Source organism: Rattus norvegicus, chromosome X, assembly GCF_021556685.1.
Source record: "Rattus norvegicus strain SHRSP/BbbUtx chromosome X, alternate assembly SHRSP_T2T, whole genome shotgun sequence".
NCBI classification, from domain to species: domain Eukaryota; kingdom Metazoa; phylum Chordata; class Mammalia; order Rodentia; family Muridae; genus Rattus; species Rattus norvegicus.
The window spans coordinates 32849077-32870000 of record NC_141554.1 but is presented as its reverse complement, the minus strand read 5'-3'; the positions used below and the strand labels follow the sequence as shown (position 1 = coordinate 32870000).

General features: G+C 39.2%; 1 protein-coding gene across 3 annotated transcripts in view; it reads left to right on the top strand.

The window, feature by feature from the left end:
• The window catches only part of Arhgap6 (Rho GTPase activating protein 6), a 533690-nt gene that overhangs the window by 2102 nt on the left and 510664 nt on the right, over nt 1–20924 (top strand). The gene's annotated exons all lie outside the window — the stretch shown is intronic.

The window sequence follows — 20924 nt, the reverse complement described above, 5'->3', positions numbered from 1 at the left end:
GATTTCTTTTCCCTAAAGGTGTAATTTTAGAAATCTATGGTGTTGAATACTTTTGGTGCTTAGTCTGAAATATCATGGAAATCCGCCCAAATTCCACTAAGGACAATTAGGAGTTACTAGAATAGACACGAATCAGGAGTCAATAATAAATAGGGAACTCAGAGGGAGCTATCTGATTTCCTTCAAATGTTTGCTCTCTGGTTCTGAATGGGGGAATAGAGCCATTGGGAAACTGTGGTTGATGGGGACTTGGAAGGCAACATACTTTTAGAGAATAAATAGTAGTTGGTTAAAAAATGACCAACTCCTTCCCAGTTTAGTCCACAAGCTCTATAGGATTGCCGGGGATTTGTTTCCATAAAGGAAGGGAGATCTCATCAATTGTAATTAAATATCTTAAAGCTCAGTTAGCATTACAGAAATGAAATGAAATACTATGTAATTGCTGGAGATTTAGGTTAAATAAAGGAAACACAACCAAGCCAAACAGTTTGAAAATAGCCTCTCCGCTCTGGTAGCATAAGATAACTGCTAGATTGCACTTTTACTATATTACCCTACAAAATTAGCATTATTGATCACAAATAATAACACCATACACTGTTAATGTTAGAGACTGAGTTAAAGTAACTGTTGCTGCTGCATGACGTAGAGATTATGAAAAGTGAGCAAATACATTGCTGACTGGATCATGGAGATAGTCAGGGAAAAGAAAAGTTGAGGCGCATTACACCCAAAATAACTGGCTTGGTATTTGGGAAGAAGAGAGGCTACATTCTTTTTCAGGTTCACAAACACACATTAGCAGATGAATCTTATAGAAGGAACAGAAAGGAGGAGGGAGGGAGAGAGAAGGGGGAAAGGAGAGCTATCAAAAGCAAACCAACATTTAAGATTAGATATTTGCTGACATTCTTATCTGTTAACAACTCCTGTTCAGTGAACAAGAATTTGAGCTGCAGCAATAGTGGATGCTTCTGTCCATTTCAGAGTGTGTATGCACTCTACACCAAACTCATTTACCATAACATTCACCCTGTTGTGGCGGTGAAAACTGGATATATTGCCATAGAGAAAAAGAACAAACTTTTCTCATAAAAGGTTTAAGTGTGTAGGAAGGTAGGGGTGGGAATCCTTTCATGCTTGAGGCATGTATGGGGTGGTTGGTAGAATCCTGGCATGTAAGTCCAATGCTGGTTAGGCTCAGTAGAGGTCAAGCTATCCTAATATAACCCCTAGATCTGAAATTTAATGGTCTGGGTTACCTTTCAAAGGTTGAATGTCCTGGAACCCTTTCAAACCCCAGGAAAATTCATCCCATTGGGCACTGCCTGTCTTTTTTCCTTGTAAGCAAGTTGTGTCCTTTGTCTCAAGAGAGAAAGTTTAATAACGATGGTAAAAGCCCAGCAAGTGGGCACTCTGCATAGTTACCCACAGGCTTCAGAGAGCTTTGGTTCACTCATACTTGGTTCTTGCACTTTCCTGGTTTCTCAACTTTAGCGCTATTGCTATTTGAGGTGCAGTGGTTCTCTGCTATGGGTGTTGCAGTGTTGTGCAGTATCCCTGTCCTCTGCCCACTCTGTGCCCTGGAGCACCTGTCTTAGTTTGGGGAAGAGTATTGTGATGAAACACTGAGCAAAAAGCAAGTTGAGGAGAAGAGGGTTTATTTCAGTTTATACTGCTACATTGTAGTCTATCACTGAGTCGTCAGGACAAGAACTCAAACAGTAGAGGAACCTGGAGACAGGAACTGATTGATGCAGAAGCTATGGAGGGATGCTGCTTACTACCCTGCTCCTTGCAATGGTTAACATGATTTTCCTTTATAGACCCTGGACTACCAGTCCAAGGATGGCACTACTTACAAAGGATTGGTTTCTCCCCCATCAATCACTAATCAAGAAAATGCCTTACAGTTGGATCTTGTGGAGGCATTTTCTCAACTGATATTCTCTCCTTTCAGACACCTCTAGATTTTGTCAAGTTTACATAAAACTGGCCATCCAAGCACCTCTTTATTCCAGCATGACAACAAAAAACTGTTGATCAGTCCAAATACTTTCTAGGGGCAGACCCACTCTAGCTGAGGACCACTGCATTTGTGAGGTTGAGTGTTACACCCCAGGCTGGGTACCTAGCAAATACCTACAGAAGGGTGGTGATCTAATCTAATTTATCCCTGGTGCCTTCTTCTGCTTCTTAATCCACAAAGATGTCACCTGGAGCCATATTTGCAGACTTCACATATCTCTTATAGTATCTTCATATACATGTATCTACTCCCCTAAGTACACATGAATATTTGAGAATTTATTTTCAGGTTTAATAAGCTATGGATCACATCCCTTTGCGTTTAGGAAGTGATGGCCCATATCCATTTGCAAAAGACTGTGGTTTTAAACCAAATCGGGCACACAACAGTTTCCACTCTCAAGATGCTCATAAATGCCCACAATTCTATTCTTGTGGTAACTCAGTGCTCACCAATGCATGTTTTTGGTCTAAACCTGAGAGGTATTAGACAAAATCAGGAATGACTTTGTTAACATTCTCTTATTATGTGCGTCAGGATTGTTTTACCCAAGTCAGATGCATGGTCACACAGTATGGTGATGCAATCAACACATGTTTGCAAACTTGTGTTCTTTAGCAGCCAAACTCTGCCCCTAACTCTGATAGGAGAATACCACCTGTTCCTTCAAACTTGGAATCCCCTTGATTCTTGCGAACCAGACTTGAAATTGTGCCCATATGTTACTGGATATTTGCCAGCCTGGGTAACTCAGAATCCCAATAATTTCTGTAGCTATGGCTTCCAATTTTTTTCTTCCTTTCTGTTGAAGACACTTACTTCTCTCCATACCAAAAGTACAGAGAATTACCAATATGGGGTCAGTTCTTAATGAGGGCATGGTATAAAAAGATTAGCATTATGAGCGGCCAGAATTGATTCACTGTCTTTTGGGCAGGGTGTTGGAGGTTTTCACTCTTTTGAGAACAGTTGAATTTGATCTTTAAATATGACATAAACATAACTTACAAGAAGATGTAAAGTCATTTCTTGCATGTATTTGTGTGTCTATGTGAGGTGTATGTATGTGGCTGTTACAAAACAACCTCAGATGTTGGTTTTTACCTTTCACCTTGTTTGAAGCAGGGTATTTTGTTTAGTTGTGTGTTTGTTTGTAGTCCATAGGCCACTCTGGGTGGACTGAGAGCTTTGAATTCTCCCCTCCCTACCTCCTATTTTAAAGTATGAGATTATAGATGCATGGTGCAATGACCAGACTTATGTGTGTCTTGGGCATTTAAACTGAGGTTCTCACACTTGAATGGTAAGCCATCTCATCAGCTTCTGGGGGTGGGGGTGGATTTTTTTCCTGCAGAAGAAAAAAGTGAGAATGCATTGGCACAAAGGCATTGGTAACACCAGAGTTTCAGGAAAAAGAATGAGTTAAATGCAATAATATGTTTGAGATGGGGTGGCTAGGGTACCTCCAACCTAGTACATGTAGCAATGACAGCTTTTGATATAGCAATGTGTTGAAAACAGAAATCAGGCACATTGCGGAAGAAAACCTATAAGCATAGATAAAAATGGCATGAGAGTCAAAGCATGTTTTCTATTCTCTCCCAGAAGTGCAAAGATGTGAAATGATGTAGCCTGTTGGTTAAATGAGCAGTTAGGTGGAGTGGTAGTATCTGATTATCTCTTGGGTGCTCTTGTTCAACAGGCAGGGTAGTGTTTATCACTACAAGCCCCGAAATGTGAGTCTGAGGAATTTGGAATCCATTATTTAGAACCAGGTGATAGCTTATTTCTTCATCAATGGTGAAATGAGCCAATTCAAGATAGATTAGATTATATTAAAGGCGGGTTTATTGGGAAGTTGCTCTCATGCTGGTGAGTTCACTGGCCCCAGTGACTGAGACCAGGGAAGTCACCATGGGGAAAACATGAGAGAGAGAGGGGGGAGGGAGGGAGGGAGGGAGGGAGGGAGGGAGGGAGAAGAAGAAGAAGAAGAAGAAGAAGAAGAAGAAGAAGAAGAAGAAGAAGAAGAAGAAGAAGAAGAAGAAGAAGAAGAAGAAGAAGGAGAAAACAAAATATCTGGATTATATAGGGAAAAGCCTCTGGGGGGACAGGCAGCCCCAGCTTCTGGTCTGGAAAGTTCAGGGTTAGGGGCAGGGTATGCCAGGAAAAAACTAAGAGATGCTGGGAGAACCTGTAGGCTAAGTTTTGTTTTGACACGTAAAACATACATCTCAGTTCCTTGTCCTGGCAGCTAAAATTAAACACCAGGGACTCTTAACCTAGCAGTGGATTTGTCCTCAAGAGACAGTTGGAAAATCATAAAGATGTTTGGGATGTTATATCTAGTAGTGCTGCTGTATCAGTTTCCTGATCACAAATTTAGTGGCTTAAAGCAGTATAAATCTATTCTCTTTCTAGAGATCAGTTCTCATGAATCCCACTACATTTAAGATGCCTGTGGAGCTGTGTTCTTTCTAAAGCCTGCTAAGATCTGCAGCCTTTCCTTTCCCAACAGCACTTCCCCCTTTATCTTCAAAGCTAGCCATGTGGTTATCTTTTTGATCCTTCTTCTCTAGTCATTTCTCCATCTGACGTTCTTCAAAATACTTACGCTTACATTGGGATCATCCCGGTAATCCAGGGTAATCTCACTATTTTAAGGACATCTGATCAGCAAACTTTAATTGCTTTTGAAACTTGAATTCTTTTCTATGATGTACTAAGAGGTTCCAGGAATTTAAACATGAGCATCTCTGGCAGGACATTATGATGTCTGCTACAGGGTGCTTTCTGCTAGGGACAACTATTTAGGAAGCCAGGGAAGTGGCCAAACACCCTGCAGTGTTCAGGGAAATCCTATCAGTAAGAATCACCACTCAAAGATAGCTGAGGGACTCTGCTGTGGAGGAGAATGGGGGAACTTGGGAGTTTGGAAGCCTGAGGGTATAACACAAATAAGTGAATATTTTAGAGGCATAACTCTGATATCTAGGGAAACATGTATAGAAATGTAAAACAAGCAGAAGTAGGTACTCAGGGGTGGGGTACATGGGACTATCATGCCAAGCATCCTGTAAACAAATGAGAGTTGACATATACCCATTACTTTAAAAACTTCTGTATTTCTTACCCTCCATTTTAGCCAGTTGTTTTCTTGCAGCTGTTGAAGTGCCTGAAAGCCGAACTCCCATTCATCTTTATATTCCTAAAACTACCTTATGTTCCAGAGTTTTAGATCACCCAAGGGTGCTCATTGCTGCAAGCATGTGGCGTACATTTTCTGATTTCCCAAGAGAAATTTCCCAAGAGAAATTTTCTCAGGATGAGCCCTGAATGGCTCAACCTGGAGCAGAATGATAGATTTCTTTCCTCTGAACACAGTCTCTTATCTCTGTCAGTTATTTTGGTTGCCACTAACACTTTCCTGATTGCATATGGTTACAAGGCCAGGAGGTCTTTAATAACTTTTCAATTTTCTCTTCCTCCCTCTTCTTCTCTCTTCCCCCTTTATCCCCTCCCCCTTCCTTCTCTCCCTTCCCTTCTCTTCCCCTCTCTTCGCCTCTCCTCTCCTCTCCTCAAATCTTGAAATTCTTACTTCTCTCATTGTAAAAAAGATATGAAGGAAGTGTGAGGATATCTAAAGAGACTCTTTATATCTTTCTCAGGCTTTTTATTCTTATTGTCACTGCTTTTTTTTCTGTCTCCCCCCTCCAAACTCCCTTGCCATGGTGTCCTCCTGCTTGTTCATCTTGCCTTCAGTTGAATCTGTTCTTATTTTGATTTCTTAGACCAATAACACCATTATAATCATGTTGGTCTCTCATGAGGCACATTTGACAGAGCTCAGTGTGTATGGAATGGAGCTATAGAGACAATCTCTCACTGTGTATCCTTGGCTAGCTTGGATCAAAGAGATACATCACCCCTGCCTCCCAAGTGCTGGAATTAAAAAACAAAAAGCAAAAAACAACAAACCAAAACCCACGTGTCACTGCTCCTGATAATCCGAACTACTCAGCTAGTCCTTTTAGTGCCTTTTTACAAAATAGTCTTAGCTCTCCTTCAGCAACTCTGTTCTAACAAAACCAAAATGGTCACTTAGGGCCTCATTAAAATGTATTCACGGTCAGCTATGTAGTGGATCTTGGGAAAATATACGGGACACACAAGCCTTGCTCTGTACAGTACTTATAGCATGTGGAGGCAGCAGTGGTCATTGAATACATCTCTACAGTCATTTAGTGTGCTGAGCCATTATGACAGGGAGACTGTGGCAGATTAAATAACGACAACCCAAAGATGTCTGTATCCATATCTTAATCTCTAAATGTATATATATATATATATATATATATATATATATATGCCAGCTTACATGGCAAAAGACTTTGTTAGTGTGAGACTATTGTGGGGTATATTAGTAGGGTGAATACAATCATATTTCCTCATAAGAGGGGATCAGAAGGGTTAAGTTCTAGGGGAAGGGGAAGGAGCAGAAGTGGGGGGAGAAAAAGAAAGGAAGGAGGAGGAGAGGAGGGAGAGATTTTGAAAATGCCACACTACTAGCTTTGAAGATGGAAAAAGAAGCGTGAGCCATGGAATGTACCAGCTTCCAGAAGCTGGAAAATACAAAGATACAATTTCTCCTCTAGAACTCCCTGTCCTAAGTACACAACTTTATAGATACCTTCATCTTCCTAACCCTGCTCCCAAAAGTTTGGAAAATGTATGTGTTTGTGATAATTTGTCACGGAAGTGTTATCAAATGGACATGGGGTCTAAGGTGGCCTGGAATGCATCAAGTAAAACATCCCAGAGAAGGCTCTGTTTGAGACGGAACATAGGGCTGGGAAGATACCTCAGTTAGTCTATAAAACTCATACCTCTTAAGCATCTGAACCTGAGTTTGAATGTTCAGAACACACATGAAAATGCTAAATGGAACAGACCACATGGAGCTCAAGAAGAAGAAGGTTGACCAATGTGTGGATGCTTCCATCCTTCTTAAAAGGGGGTACAAAAATATTCATAGGTGGGGATATGGAGACCAAGTGTGGAGCAGAGACTGAAGGAAAGGCCATCCAGAGACTGCCCCACCTGGGGATCCATCCCATATACATACAGTCATCAAACCCAGACAATATTGCTGATGCCAAGAAGTGCATGCTGACAGGAGCCTGATATAGCTGTCCTCCTGAGAGGCTGTGCCAGAGCGTGACAAATACAGAGGCAAATGCTCACAGAAAACCATTGAACTGAGAACAGGGTCCCCATTGGAGGAGGTAGAGAAAGGATTGGGGGAGCTGAAGGGGTTTGCAACTCCAAAAGAACAACAATACCAACTAACCTAGAGCTCCCAGGGACTAAACTACCATCCAAAGAGTACACATGGATAGACCCATGACTCCAGCTGCGTATGTAGCAGAGGATGGCCTTGTTGGGCACCAATGGGAGGAGAAGCCCTTGGTCCTGACAAGTATAGTGGAATGTCAGGGTAGGGAGGCAGGAAGGGGTGGGTGGTTGGGGAGGGGCAGCACCCTCATAGAAGAAGGCAGAGGAGGGATGGGATAGGGTGTTTGTGGATGGAAAACAAGGAAATGGGATAATGTTTGGAATATAAATAAAACATATCCAATAATGGAGTGGTTTGTGCCTCTAATCCAAACACTGGGAAGGTGGAGACACGGGGGGATGACTGGGTTTCCTGGGTAGTCAGACTAGCCCAATTGGTGAGCTGTAGGCCAGTAAGAATCCCTGTGTTAACACGATGAGTGTCATTCTTGATGCTGTCATGGAGGTTGTTCTCTGACTTTCACATGTCAGTGTACCTGTGTGCAGAAGAATTACCATACAGAAGCATAAAATGAGGGAGTATATTATGCTTGAGAGACCTAGAGAAATTTGCCTGGAGTAGAAAGATGGATAGGTCTGGTTGGACTTTGAGCTCCATAATATTGATTTCATCATTTAACAGTGTGGTGGTTTGGATATGCTTAACCCAGGGAGTGGCACTATTAGGATGTATGGCCATGTTAGAGTAGGTGTGGCATTGTTGGAGGAAGTGTGTCACTGTGGGGGTGGGTTTTGAGATCCTTCTCTGAGCTGTCTGAAAGAGAGTAGTTTTCTTCTGGAAAAAGATGTAGAAATCTTGGCTTCTTCTCCAATACCGTGCCTGCCTGGTTGCTGCCATGCTTCCTATCATGATGATAATGAAGTGAACTTCTGAAGTTGTAGGTTGGCCCCAATTAAATGTTGTCCCTTATTAGAGTTGCCTTGGTCATGGTGTCTGTTCACAGCAATGGAAACTCTAAGACAAACTGATAGTTCACTGAAGATGTTATATATGTTGTATATCCTTTGATTTTTGGTAACTTAATTCCAGGTCTATCTGAGAAGTCTATAATTTTGCTGTATGGATCAATTGGTTACAATGGTCAGATGAATAAACTTAGACTCTGATGTATTTCCTAATATAATCAGAATTTGTAAAACTATGAACTTATTTTTTATGGTAAACTCCTGATTATGGTTCATAGCAAAATATGCTCAAGGGCTAAGAAAGTCTGTGTTGACAGTGAATCTCCTAGATCCTGGAGGCATGCTTTTGGGAACATTACATCGTATTCTAAAATTTACTGCATCTGTACTAAACCATTACTTACATAGAGTGCGGTTATGATTACAAATGTCATAATATGGAAGAGACACCTGGAATGGAGTGTGTAAACATTGAAATTAATTATTATTCCATCTGGTAAAAACTGATGTTTTCATTAGCCATTAGGGTGATGCAAATCAAGACTATTATAAGATTGAAATGAGGAACTGTTGTCAAGATGTGAAAAAAATTATCATGCTCTTGTGCCACTAGCAGAAATGTAGAATGACGCAGTAGTTTTTATAGTCATTTGACAGTTGTTAAACGTGTCAGAGAGCATTAAGCTATGACTCGGCAATTTGCTCCTGGTTATGTACCCAAGAGAAATGAAAACATGTCCCATCCACACTGTATGCTTGTGTGTCAGAGCAGTGTTATTCATATGAGTAGAATGATGGAAGCAAGCCAACCATTTATCAGCTGCTCGATGAATGGAAAACAAAACATGGCCTAGTCACACAGAAGGAGATTATTTGGTAACAAAGTACACGAAGTACTGATGCATGCTACACAGGACTGTGTCTTGAAAACATTGTGGGAAAGAAGGAGTTCACTGCAAAAGATCACTGGGTGTGTGATTGTATATAGATGGATGATCCAAAATAGGCAAATACAGGTAGAAAGTAGATTAGTAGTGGTCAGAAATTGACAAGTGGGGGGTGTAGGGTGGGGGTTGGGGGGAGTGGGGGAGGCAGTGAAGATTGATTTTTTTTTTTCCGGAGCTGGGGACCGAACCCAGGGCCTTGTGCTTCCTAGGTAAGCGCTCTACCACTGAGCTAAATCCCCAGCCCCTGAAGATTGATTTTTAATGGGTATCTCTTTTGTAGGCTAATGAATGTGATCTCAAGCTTGATACAGGTGATGATTATACAACCTTGATGATAAAATGAAAATCATCACCAATGTGCACTTTAGAAGGTCTAATGATCTGATCTGTGAACTGACTTCAGCCAAAGAAAAAGGGAAGATTCTCATTATTTCCAGAAAACACACTAAGCTTTGCTGCTATGTCGCCTTTGCAATAAGAATAAACACAAGTGTAGGAGAACAGTGTTTTGCATCCTTTCTTTGAAGATTCCATAAGGGAAGTAGTAACAGCTTTGGAAGATTCAGTAGAGGAGTGAGCAGCTACCTCTGGGATTTTCTGAGATTGGTTACCATGGAAATTCTACACACTTCTTATTAACATTGGAACCAGCACAGAGAGGCTATTAAAATGATTGCTTTTCAGAAATGCCAGCTCTTTGTCAAAAAAGCACCACAACTACATGCAACCGTAAAAATGATCCTGGCTATACCTCATCAGAGCTATTAAACAGCCAACGACATTCAGGAAGTATTAGAACAAAAAGGAATTTGAGAACCAGCCACTTCTTAAGTAATCATGTTGATGGACCCAAGAGCAGAACACTGAGCCCAGGAAATCTTTGGAGAGGTGGAGTGCACTGAGTTTTGTTGCCTTTAGGAACAACAAAATAATGTTTTTTTTCTTTGTTGTTTTTTCTTTGTTGTTGTTGGTTTTTTTTTTTTTTTTGGCTGTAGCTCTGTCTTACTCATGGAAACAAGAGCTGAAGTGTGAATTGGATCGATTCTCAGGTTGCACCTTTGATAACTTCATCTTTCCGTTGTAGCAGCAAGTACTCTGAGAACAAGATATAGAGGAGAAGGGAAAGGAGGAGCCTTAGGTGACAAAAGCTTTGACAACTTAAGCTTTATTACAGTAAGACATCTGCTTTAGCTAATGTCTTGAGCCAGGGGAATCTTGGATTTGGTTGCCTGGTATTTTGGGTTTTGAACAAAGTCCAATTCTTCTCCAGTTGAAACTTTACATTGGTTCTTTGTTGAATGCAGTTGAATGAAAGTTGATGGATAATGATAATAGTGGTAAGTGAACGGGAAATTAGTATTTGTAGGGTTTGGAGAGTGAGCACCGGGAACTCTTGGGGACAGTGATGCTATCAGCATGGATGGAGGAAACCAGAGAAGGAAAGAAGTGGATAGACCCAAAAGGCCTGGATTCAAATCCAATGACCAGGACACAGGAAGGAAAACAAGCCAAAATAAAATATAATGAAAGGTGTACCTACCCACACAGCTTGGAATCAAAGCAATAACATTAAGAACACCCCCCCTCCCCCAAATAAACAACAAACTGTAGGATAAGCTCTAAGGAGTTGATTTAGTAAAAATAAATTTATGTCTACTTCATGCGCTGAGAATTTGGTCTTGCCATCACGACTGTAGAAGAGGTAGTAATCAACAGATGAGTGAGGGGGTACAGCTGCATAGGATAATTGCAGAAGTTGATTAGAAATTCATTTTATAAGTTGGTAAGTAAGGTACAGTTTTCATGGTCAGCACTGGAGCAAGAACAAGCTGTCACCCCAGGCATTTTGGCTTAGTGCGTTGGAACACAGGAATTTGACACACTTGCACTGTGGATTTGGTGTAACCCAACACATGCCAATAGGCCAAGGGGCAGCCTTCATTCCAACACACAGAAACCTTATCTCATTGGACATTTGTTTGCATGAACTATACTTCAAAGGTTGGAAAGTGGAGAATAGTCAAAGCAGCTCTAGCTGGAAATGGCAATGTGCTTTTCTCTTCAAGGCTACTCTGTTCACATTTCGTTATTCTATGATGATCACATGAGATGAAGCTGACTTTTTTTTAAAACTCATCTTACCAACATCTCTCTAGAATAACAAGGCAGGCAGATTCACTCAGCTGAGACTGTCTCTGTACACAGATGTGGTACTTAAAGTCCTCCTACTGGGTTGCTTCATCCAGCCGTGATATGAGGCCTAGTGTTATTGTAATTTATGTCGTATTCAGTTGATATCCCTCGGAGGTCTGATCTTTTCAGAAGGGAAACAGCAGAAGAGGGATGGATCTTGGGGAAAGGGAAGGTGAGAGGGGGCTTGGAGGTGTAGATGGAAGGGAAATTGCATTCAGGATGTATTGTATAACAGAATAAATAAAAATAATTTATAATAATAATAATAATGGCAATGATAAAAGAATTATTATATTTGGGCCAATTGGGTGTTCATACGAAGTGGTAGAAGGTCCTGGGTATCAAATTCGTATTATGTTATAGCAGAAAGCCTTGATCTTAAGGTCAGGTATGTGAACACTGACAGCTTCTCAATGTCTGATTATCATGTGTTTTGTCTGAAAAAATAAGTCTTGGAAGAAATTAGATGATATATGCAAGACAATTGTTTACAAAAAGTCTGACTGTTATTTCTATTAGCATTTCTAGGCAGATTTTAGTATTCTCTACTTGAGTGGAAAGTCCTTAAAGGTCTTCTATCCTGTCCAGAAATCTATGTGATACTTAAATTTCATCTATGGCATGAAATTAAATTTTAAATTAAAAATTAAATTTTTATTTTAATTTTTAAATTTTAAATTAAATTTTAACTTTATTCCTCCTAATTGACAGCCAAGATGAAGAACTTTGTATTTGTCCTGGCATTTTAGATGGTAATGCACACAGATCTATTTCCTGGTATTGTGTTGAAAGGGCAGTTGTATTAGTTATTTGTCTGTGGTTGTGATAGAACACTCTGACCAAAAGTAATTTGTATAAGGAAGAGTTTTCCATGGGCTTACAATTCCAGAAGGATAAAAGCTAATCATGGCAGAAAGTATGACAGCAGGTAGGCAGGGCACAATTGATCACATCTTCATCTATGAATAAACCACAGGGAATGAACTGGAAGTGAGTTAAGGCTTTCAGCTCCCAAACCCTGCTTCCAAAAATGCACTTCCTCCATTCAGGCTGCACTTTGGCACAACCTCCCCAAACAGTCTCATGCAGTGCGGGACCAAGTTTTCAGAGGCTTAAGCCTATGGGGTTTACTTCTCGTTTAAGCTACCACAACAGTTCTCTTGTGACTTTCATCATGCTACAAATTCTATCTCTCCTGTTATATAACTAACCACTAATCTATTATTATTATTATTATTATTATTATTATTATTATTATTAGGAAGTACATACAGGTTGGGGAGCATCAAACGAGGGCTTTGTCCAGTGTCCTTTCATGACTTTATTAAAACTAGAATTGAAGAAAACTTGAAACTGAAAAATATTGATCCAAAGACATTTTGCAAAGTATTTATAGAAATGCAAGATCAAAACTGAGTATCTTGAAGTTCTTGGAGTCAACATCATGAGTCAGACTTCTTTCAATTAGAAAGTTCAATGAAAAATACAGCATTCACATTTTATGAGAGCACTGCTCTTGGTCTTAGCAAACCTATAAATAGGTGGGCAGAGTCTGGTTTTAACACTAATACACTCGCTCAATAAACTGGATGGTCAGAATGTGCTTGTTTGTCAAAATACTGAAAGAATAGACACAAAAGGTAGCATAGAGATGGTTCTCAAACTTGAAGGTCACCATTGGTCTAGACATTCTGAGGCTTACACTCAGCAAATATATTTGCTATTCTGCTGCAATAATTGTTCCTTGATTTGTTTATTGATTTATTATTAGCAGTGCTTGCAATTGAACCCAGGGCCTCATGCATACTAGGAAAGAAGTCTGTATATCCCAGCCCTAATCTTCTAAATTTAACTTGTTAAAATTTAAGAGAGTTGTGTTTTTTCATTCTCCATGTATAACTTCCTGTACCCTAGTCAGCCCTGTAATTTGCTACATAGCCAAGGATGATCTTGAACATCTGGCCTTTAATTTCTGATTCTCTTATATCTACTTCTCTAGTCCTGGAATTACAAGCATGAGCTACTATATCTGGCCTGTGCAGGGCTGGAGATGGAACCTTAAGATTCAGAAATGCTAGGCAAGCATTCTACCAACTGATATGCATCCCTAGACCTATATTACTTTTTCTCATATGGTGAAAAGATTAGAGAAATGACGAAGTATTTAGGTTCACGATCAGTGTTTTTAAGTTGAAATTGCTCATTCAGAGTTATGAGTTTTAAAAAGGCAGAATAATTTGTTCCTCTTTTAAATATTAATATATACTTGGTTCTCTTTGGTGGCAGCTAGATGCAGGGGAGTTAACGAATCATGGTAGTTTTATTTTTTTCTCATTCAAAAGTGCCCTTTTCATAGAAAAATATTTAAAATTCTGCTCTGTGTCTCATTCTCATTAGCTTCCTAAATTATACAAAGATATGGTAGATTATAGCTCACATGAATGTTCATTGACTGAATCTAAAACCATTCTATACAATGAATTTATAGACAAGTTCATTGGACAAGAAAGTTGGAAAATTAAAAAGAAAATTAGCATAGTACACAAAGATTCCTTTCATTAGTTGAATGTGTCAATGAGATATTTTTACAGCACAAAAAGTTTAATATTTTCATTGTACTCACAAGGACTCTGTGCAAAGCTTGCCATCACAATTACCAGTGTCATTTTGCCATTTTTAGATATATGTGCAACTTTTTAAAAATATGTTTTATTTAATATATGCACAATTTCGAACTTTGCAGAAACACTATGGTTTAGAAATAAAAATGTAAGTCTGGTTATATTGGGAACAATTGGGATAACCTATTCGATGAAGATAGATTTTTTTAAAATTATGCAAAACTGTAGCAGCCAAAGATCTGTGTCTTCATTCGAATTTCCTCAAAGACAGGATGTGGGTGAATGCAGTGGAGTTGGAAGGTGACATCAGGAAGCAGGAAGGAAGAAGACAGATTGAAGCAAAAAGGAAGGAAATGTCATCATGAAGCTCTGCCACAACAGGTGTAGCTGTGGGCAGGGGGATGGCTAAAGTTCCACCAGAAACACTGGGAAGTATAGATCCACCTTTGTTTCAGTTAGCTATTTCCACAGACGAGCAGTTTTCAACCTGTGGGCTCTGACCCCTTTAGAGACTGAATGAACCTTTCATAGGGGTTATACGTCAGATATCCTGACTATAAGATATTTACATTACAATACATAACAGGAGCAAAATTAGGCTTTTGAAGTAACAATGAAAACAAATTTATGCTTGGGAGTCACCACAATATAGGATCTGTATTAAAGGGTTGCAGCATTAGACAATTGAGAGCTACTGCCATAGATTGCTTTACAGATTTGCCCAGACCTCAGTAGCATGGACATATGTGTGTCAGAAATTAGATTCTAGCTTAACTGGGGGGTTCTGTTTTCAGTGGTGTGAGCTGGACACATCCACTTGCCTACTTACTGCTTGGATCTGGGATGTGTGGCAAGTTCACTGTGGTTCGGTTTACTGTCTGGTATCTGACTGTTTCTCCATAGGCCTTGGGTTTACTTACCGTATGACTAATCCCAGTTATTTGGTCAAAGAGAATGACAGGATTAGGCAACACAAAGTCAAGAGAAATGGATTCTACCTTTTGATAGGGGGACTGAGAAATACCTTTTTCTGTTAGCTGCTGGAAGCTAAACAAGGTGACACTGGAGTATGTCTGCAGTGGTTTCTACCTGCTGTGGGTTGGCATTGACTAGCCTGCACTTGGAGGCACATGATAGGATGTGCATTACTGAGGGATCACTAGCAGCACGAGATCTGCCTGAGCTTGTACAAAGCCGCTCTGCACAGTTAGCATATAACTAACTGTGATGCAAATAACAGCATCTAGAAGTAGTTACTCAAAATCCTCACGAACCAAGAGCATAGCAAATAGGCAAAATAGAGATGTCTAGCTCTGGGTCAAATTCCAGTGTCACTATGTATGAATTCCAAATTTCAATTCGCTCAACCTATTAACTGTGCAAGGGGGATATAACTGCACTGACGTTATAAACAGTCATGAAATCAGTCGGATAGTGTCGTCGGGAAGAATGAAGTATGAGAAGTTCTGTAGAAGTGTCTGCTTCAATTACTTACTAGAATTTATTCTGAATTGTTTTTGTAGGGAGATACAAGTACATTTTATCATATTTCTGGGGTGAAAAAGCCACAATGTAAATGTAAATCACTACAGCAAGATACAATTTTGGTTTCGTAAATTGTTGGAAAGATGTAGTAGTTGAGGAACTACAATGCAGTGCAGTTTTTCCTCTGTATTTAAAATTTAAAGCTGGAGTTCTGCATTTCCAGTTGTATTACAATGAATGCTATCTGATTTTTGTCAGATGTCTGTGTCCATAAATAAATTGAAAAATAAGACATTCTTTAGTTATAGAATTGCAACGAAGAAGTAATTAAGACTCTGAGTCTTGGGACTGCTGTTAGAGTATCTAATTTTATTTCCTAGCTCTATACTGAGTAACGCACAACTGCCCTGAACTCCAGGCATATGCAATCTGTCACACACACACACACACACACACACACACACACACACACACACAGAGAGAGAGAGAGAGAGAGAGAGAGAGAGAGAGAGAGAGAGAGAGAGAGAGAGATTCACACATACATAAATAAAAATAAAATGATTCTTTTAACAGCTCTCTGTGGAGCAGTTGCTCATTTAATGATAGCTTTAGCTTTAATTGATTTCTTTTTGTCTTTTCGAGAATTTCAGCATATTCTTCAGTTGACAGTGCCTGTATCTCAGGCAGGACTTGTTTATCATAAAGTATCATTGTGCAAAGCTGCTAATCCTTAGAACTATTCCATCTCCTCCCCAAAGATTGCTCTGAGCACATGTTTAAGTCTCTCTCTCTCTCTCTCTCTCTCTCTCTCTCTCTCTCTCTCTCTGTGTGTGTGTGTGTGTGTGTGTGTGTGTGTGTGTGATATGTTACTCAAATGCATAATTTACTTGGATTTTCTCAGTCATCCTATTATCATCCCTTTTCTGCTCCAGGATAAAGTCCTGAACCCCAGGTTGCTTCTGATTCATATGGCTTCTTTGTCTCCTCCAATCAGTCTTTGTCTTTTATGATTTTGACATCCTTGAAAAGCATTTGGCTGGTTGTTTAGAAGAATGTCCCTTTATTCTCTCCTTTTTTTCTTGTTTTTTCTTTCTTTCTTTCTTTCTTTCTTTCTTTCTTTCTTTCTTTCTTTCTTTCTGATTTTATGCTCCATGATTAGACTAGAATGATGTGAAGAATACACAAAAATGTCACTTGAATAACAGTGTAACTGTTTATCAAGTTTAGTAAAAATTGATGCTTCTGATCATGGTGATGTTTTCAGTCCAAGGAGAGTCATCATCTTGCTCTGCTGTGTGCCAGGTAGCATGGCTATATGCTTGTTGGGAAGGTATAGTATTGAAGGCATGGGCATGTAGCTAAAGGAAAGAAAACAGTTTATAGTTATGCAAGCTATGACCAGCTGACTTAAGTAACTATTTGAAAATATTCTTTTTTAAAAAAATTCTGGATTTGCATGCCCTTCTCCCTGTTTCAATGAAAAAGGTTTTTTCTTCTCTTTTTAACCCATCACTTTGTCGTTTCCTGTTACCCTTAGTTCCCAACAACATGTCTTAGGGTGCTACATGTATTGGTTTATTAAGCTAGTAGAATTCTATGATCAGAATGTTTTTTGTCATTTCCCAATTGGAAAGACAAGAGAACGGAATGCTGAGTAAATATTCATTTACATCAGCAGCATTCTTCTGTGCTCCTTGGGTGCATATGTCTCTCTTGTTAACAGTGCTAGAATAAACACATAATTCTACCAAAATATTAGCAGTGTGTGCTGCTTTCCTTCATTTGCCAGGACTGTTTCATAAGTACCATGGGGGAAAAATACCATTGGCTAGCATTATCGGCAGTTGTGTTAATGTTTCTACTGAACAAACTATGGCGTTTAGGCTGTGCTGTGCAAACAGAAGAAAAAAAATGGGTCTGGCTTTGGTTGTATTTCAAGACTATACTGATGCTGCTACCAATAAGCTCAATTTTAACTTAAATATTTCTCTTGGTCAAAGTTGGCATCATTATTTTGTATAATGCTCATGAGCTAAATACCTTGTGGAAGATACATCTAACGTAAGATCTCGTTTAGGGTGGAGTGATACCAAAACAGATGTTTATAATGTACTTTCAGCAGGAATTTGTGAATTGAATCAGATATTCATGTTTGTCAAAATACTTTTAGTTAAATGGAACAAATGGATTTTCTCAACAATGTTGTTCCTCTGGCTTCTATCTTTACATCATGTTTTCCTTCCTTTCAACTATCATTTCTGTCCTTGAAAGGTACAACTTATTGTGTCCCATCCCAGTTGCATCTCATCTTCACGTGTCTACAGAATATTTACAGTTTCCATCATTGTTTCAAACTAACTGTTTAACATGGCCAGTGAATCTTTTTCCCATAAAGGGAAACTAAGTCATTGAATTAACTTTTCTGCGACCATCACTTTCACAATCTCAGAACCCTGAAAAGGTATTTGAGAATTGATCCTCAATTGGCCCTCCTAACAGTGAGTCCCCTTTCCACAATAGATTTGTATTCAGCCTTTGCTCACTAATCCTCTTTACTTTCCCTTCAACTCTCAGCCAGGGCCTCCTAAATAGTTTCCTGGCTGGTGCTTTCTTGTCATCCATGCTCCCTCTTCCCAAAACACAGATTTCATCATTTAATTTCCTGTTGCCCTGGCTGTCAATCTGGCCTCTCCTATCCATTCTGGACACCCTTTCTTTGTGGGTCTCGATTGCACACCTTGCCTGGTCCTTGTCACTATTGCCAGACTTCTTCCTTGCCCTTCTCAGAGATCACCTTTGCTTTTCACAGTTATGTTCCAAGCTCTGAAAACAAATGGAAGCTTGAGGAAGACCAAGTTCTTCTTCATGTCCAGTTCACAAACATAATGTGCTTCTGGGAAGCTTGGTTTTGAGTTTCTCTGTGATGCTGCTAGCTGTTCAGTACTATCTCAATTTTTTTTTTGTTAGTTAGAGCCAATTTCTAGGAAACTAGACAACAAGGTCAAAGTATATACTGCATCAGTTACCTTTGGCCTTGATAAAGCTGCCAGAAATAACCACAAAGCTTGACCTCATGCTGCTTCTGTCTAGATACACAAATCTATAGGTTGGAGGAGTACTTCAGTTGGTATCAGCAGAATGTCTCTTCTCTTCTATGCTTGTTCATGGTGTACATGTTCTCATCTGGCACCTTGGTTTCATGTAGTCCTTCATTCTCCAACAAGTAAGCTCTGGCTTCTACTAACGTTGGATGGAAGACTGAAACAGGGAAACAAGATGCTCTAAACCTTTTTAGGCACCGGCTGGATATGCACAACTATCTCTGATGTCATCAGGCTAGTCTAAATTCAAAGAGGCTCAGCAATACATTCTACTTACAAGTCACTTAGAAATTTCCACCACATTGCTAGGGACCAATTCTATAAGCCATTTCTCATACGTGAGTCACTTAAAGGTTTGAAGGGTGTGTGTATCAAAGGAAATACCAAAACAATTATATTCACTCATTAAATTATAGTATCTTCAGGTTAAATTCAAAATTCTATTTTGCATTTTTAGTATTCTACTTCTTTCACAATTAACAGGTAATAGTTGTGCAAATTAATCAATGGTTGCAAAAAGTTAATAAACTATGTTACATGCTTAGAAAAGACATTGGCTCTTTTCCTGTCTATGGAAGGTACTGACATTTCTTCACAAATAGCAAGAATTGTACATTTTAATGCATTAGGAGGTTAATTTGTCTGGACTTTGGGGCTATAAATTGTAAAATGTACTATTCAGGGGTGGAGTTTATAACTTTTAACCAAATATTTGCACCTTTCAGCATAATTTGCAGGAGTCAGCCGTTCTCTTGTACTGTGTCAGTTTGGGGGGAACTGAAATCAGGTGGTTAGAATTGATGTCAAGCTTTAATTCACATGCTATGTACTTTAAAATGCACTCACTACGTCGTAGAATTTAAAATGATTTTACTCATTTCTTTGTATGTGTGTGAGCACGCTCACAATGCACACATGCCACAATATGCATGTGGAGATGAGTGTTCAATTTGCAGGGGTCAGTTCTTCCATTTTACCACATGGGTTTTCAAGTGACTGAAATCAGGTAGTCAGACTTGACCTTCAGTATCTTTACCAATGCAGCCATTTTGCTGGCCCCATGTTTTTATCACTGGAAACCAACCAAACAAAAACCAAACAAATGAAAAACAATGAAGCAAATAAGCAAAAGACTCAATCACATACCTAGTTTGCATTAATGGTTTATGCGTGCCTACCATTTCATACAAATGGAATCATACAACATGTGACCTTCTGCATCTGCATTTTTTCATCTGGCATAACTTTTTGTGTGCATATAACACAAAAGGATTTAGCACAGAATATGCTTTTTTTTTGTTTTTTTGTTTTTTTGGAGCTGAGGACCGAACCCAGGGCCTTGCGCTTGCTAGGCAAGTGCTCTACCACTGAGCTAAAACCCCAACCCAGAATATGCATTTTTAAAAGATTTATTTATTAACTTTATGTATGTGCTCTTAACCTCTGAGCCATATCTCCATCTACCTGTCCCCAATATTTTTATGGAGTGAACACATATATGTTTTACTGCATGGACCAATATTAACATTGAGATAAAATATAGAATTAAAAATATGGAAAATGACTAATCTGATTTAGGATAACATGAAAATTGTGACAAACTTAAGGATATATAAGTAAATATTGTTAGTTGATTCAAATGGGCACTTGCATGCTTGGTTGCTGTTCTGCTAATTAGCAGGAGATTGTGAGAGGGCCAATCTGAACATTGAATCATCAAAATTGGCTATTCTTCTTTTTAATTGTTTTAAAAAAAGTATTTTATTTTTCACGATAATATAAATATTTTCTCTTTCCTTATCCTCCCTCTAAGCCCTCCCATAAACCACTCCTTGCTTTCTTTCAAATTCAAAATGATTGTCTCTTTTTAAAAATCAAACACACACTCACAATTTTTTTCCTCAAATATATAAGTACAACTCATTCAGTCTATACTACTCTTCAGTCTACTCTGCTTGCGTGTATGATTTCAGGGGTGGCTATGTGTTATTAGATAACCAATTAGTATGCTTTTCCTTGCGGAAATCTCTTTTTCTTGGCACTCAGTGTGCCTTAGCTGCATCTAGTTCCTTTTGTAGGGCTGTGGCCTCATGCTTCCCCTTCCCCAGTCCATTGCTGTTGTCCTTGTTCAGCTCATATTTAAGCAGTCACTTGGTGCTACATTACTTACAGACACAGTCTGACAGCAAACGCCCTATTCTTCTGTCTCTTCTAATCCTTCTGTCTTCTCTTCTGAATTGGAGCTATAGTGTAGAAGTAAGTGTTAAGACTGGACTGCACAACTCTG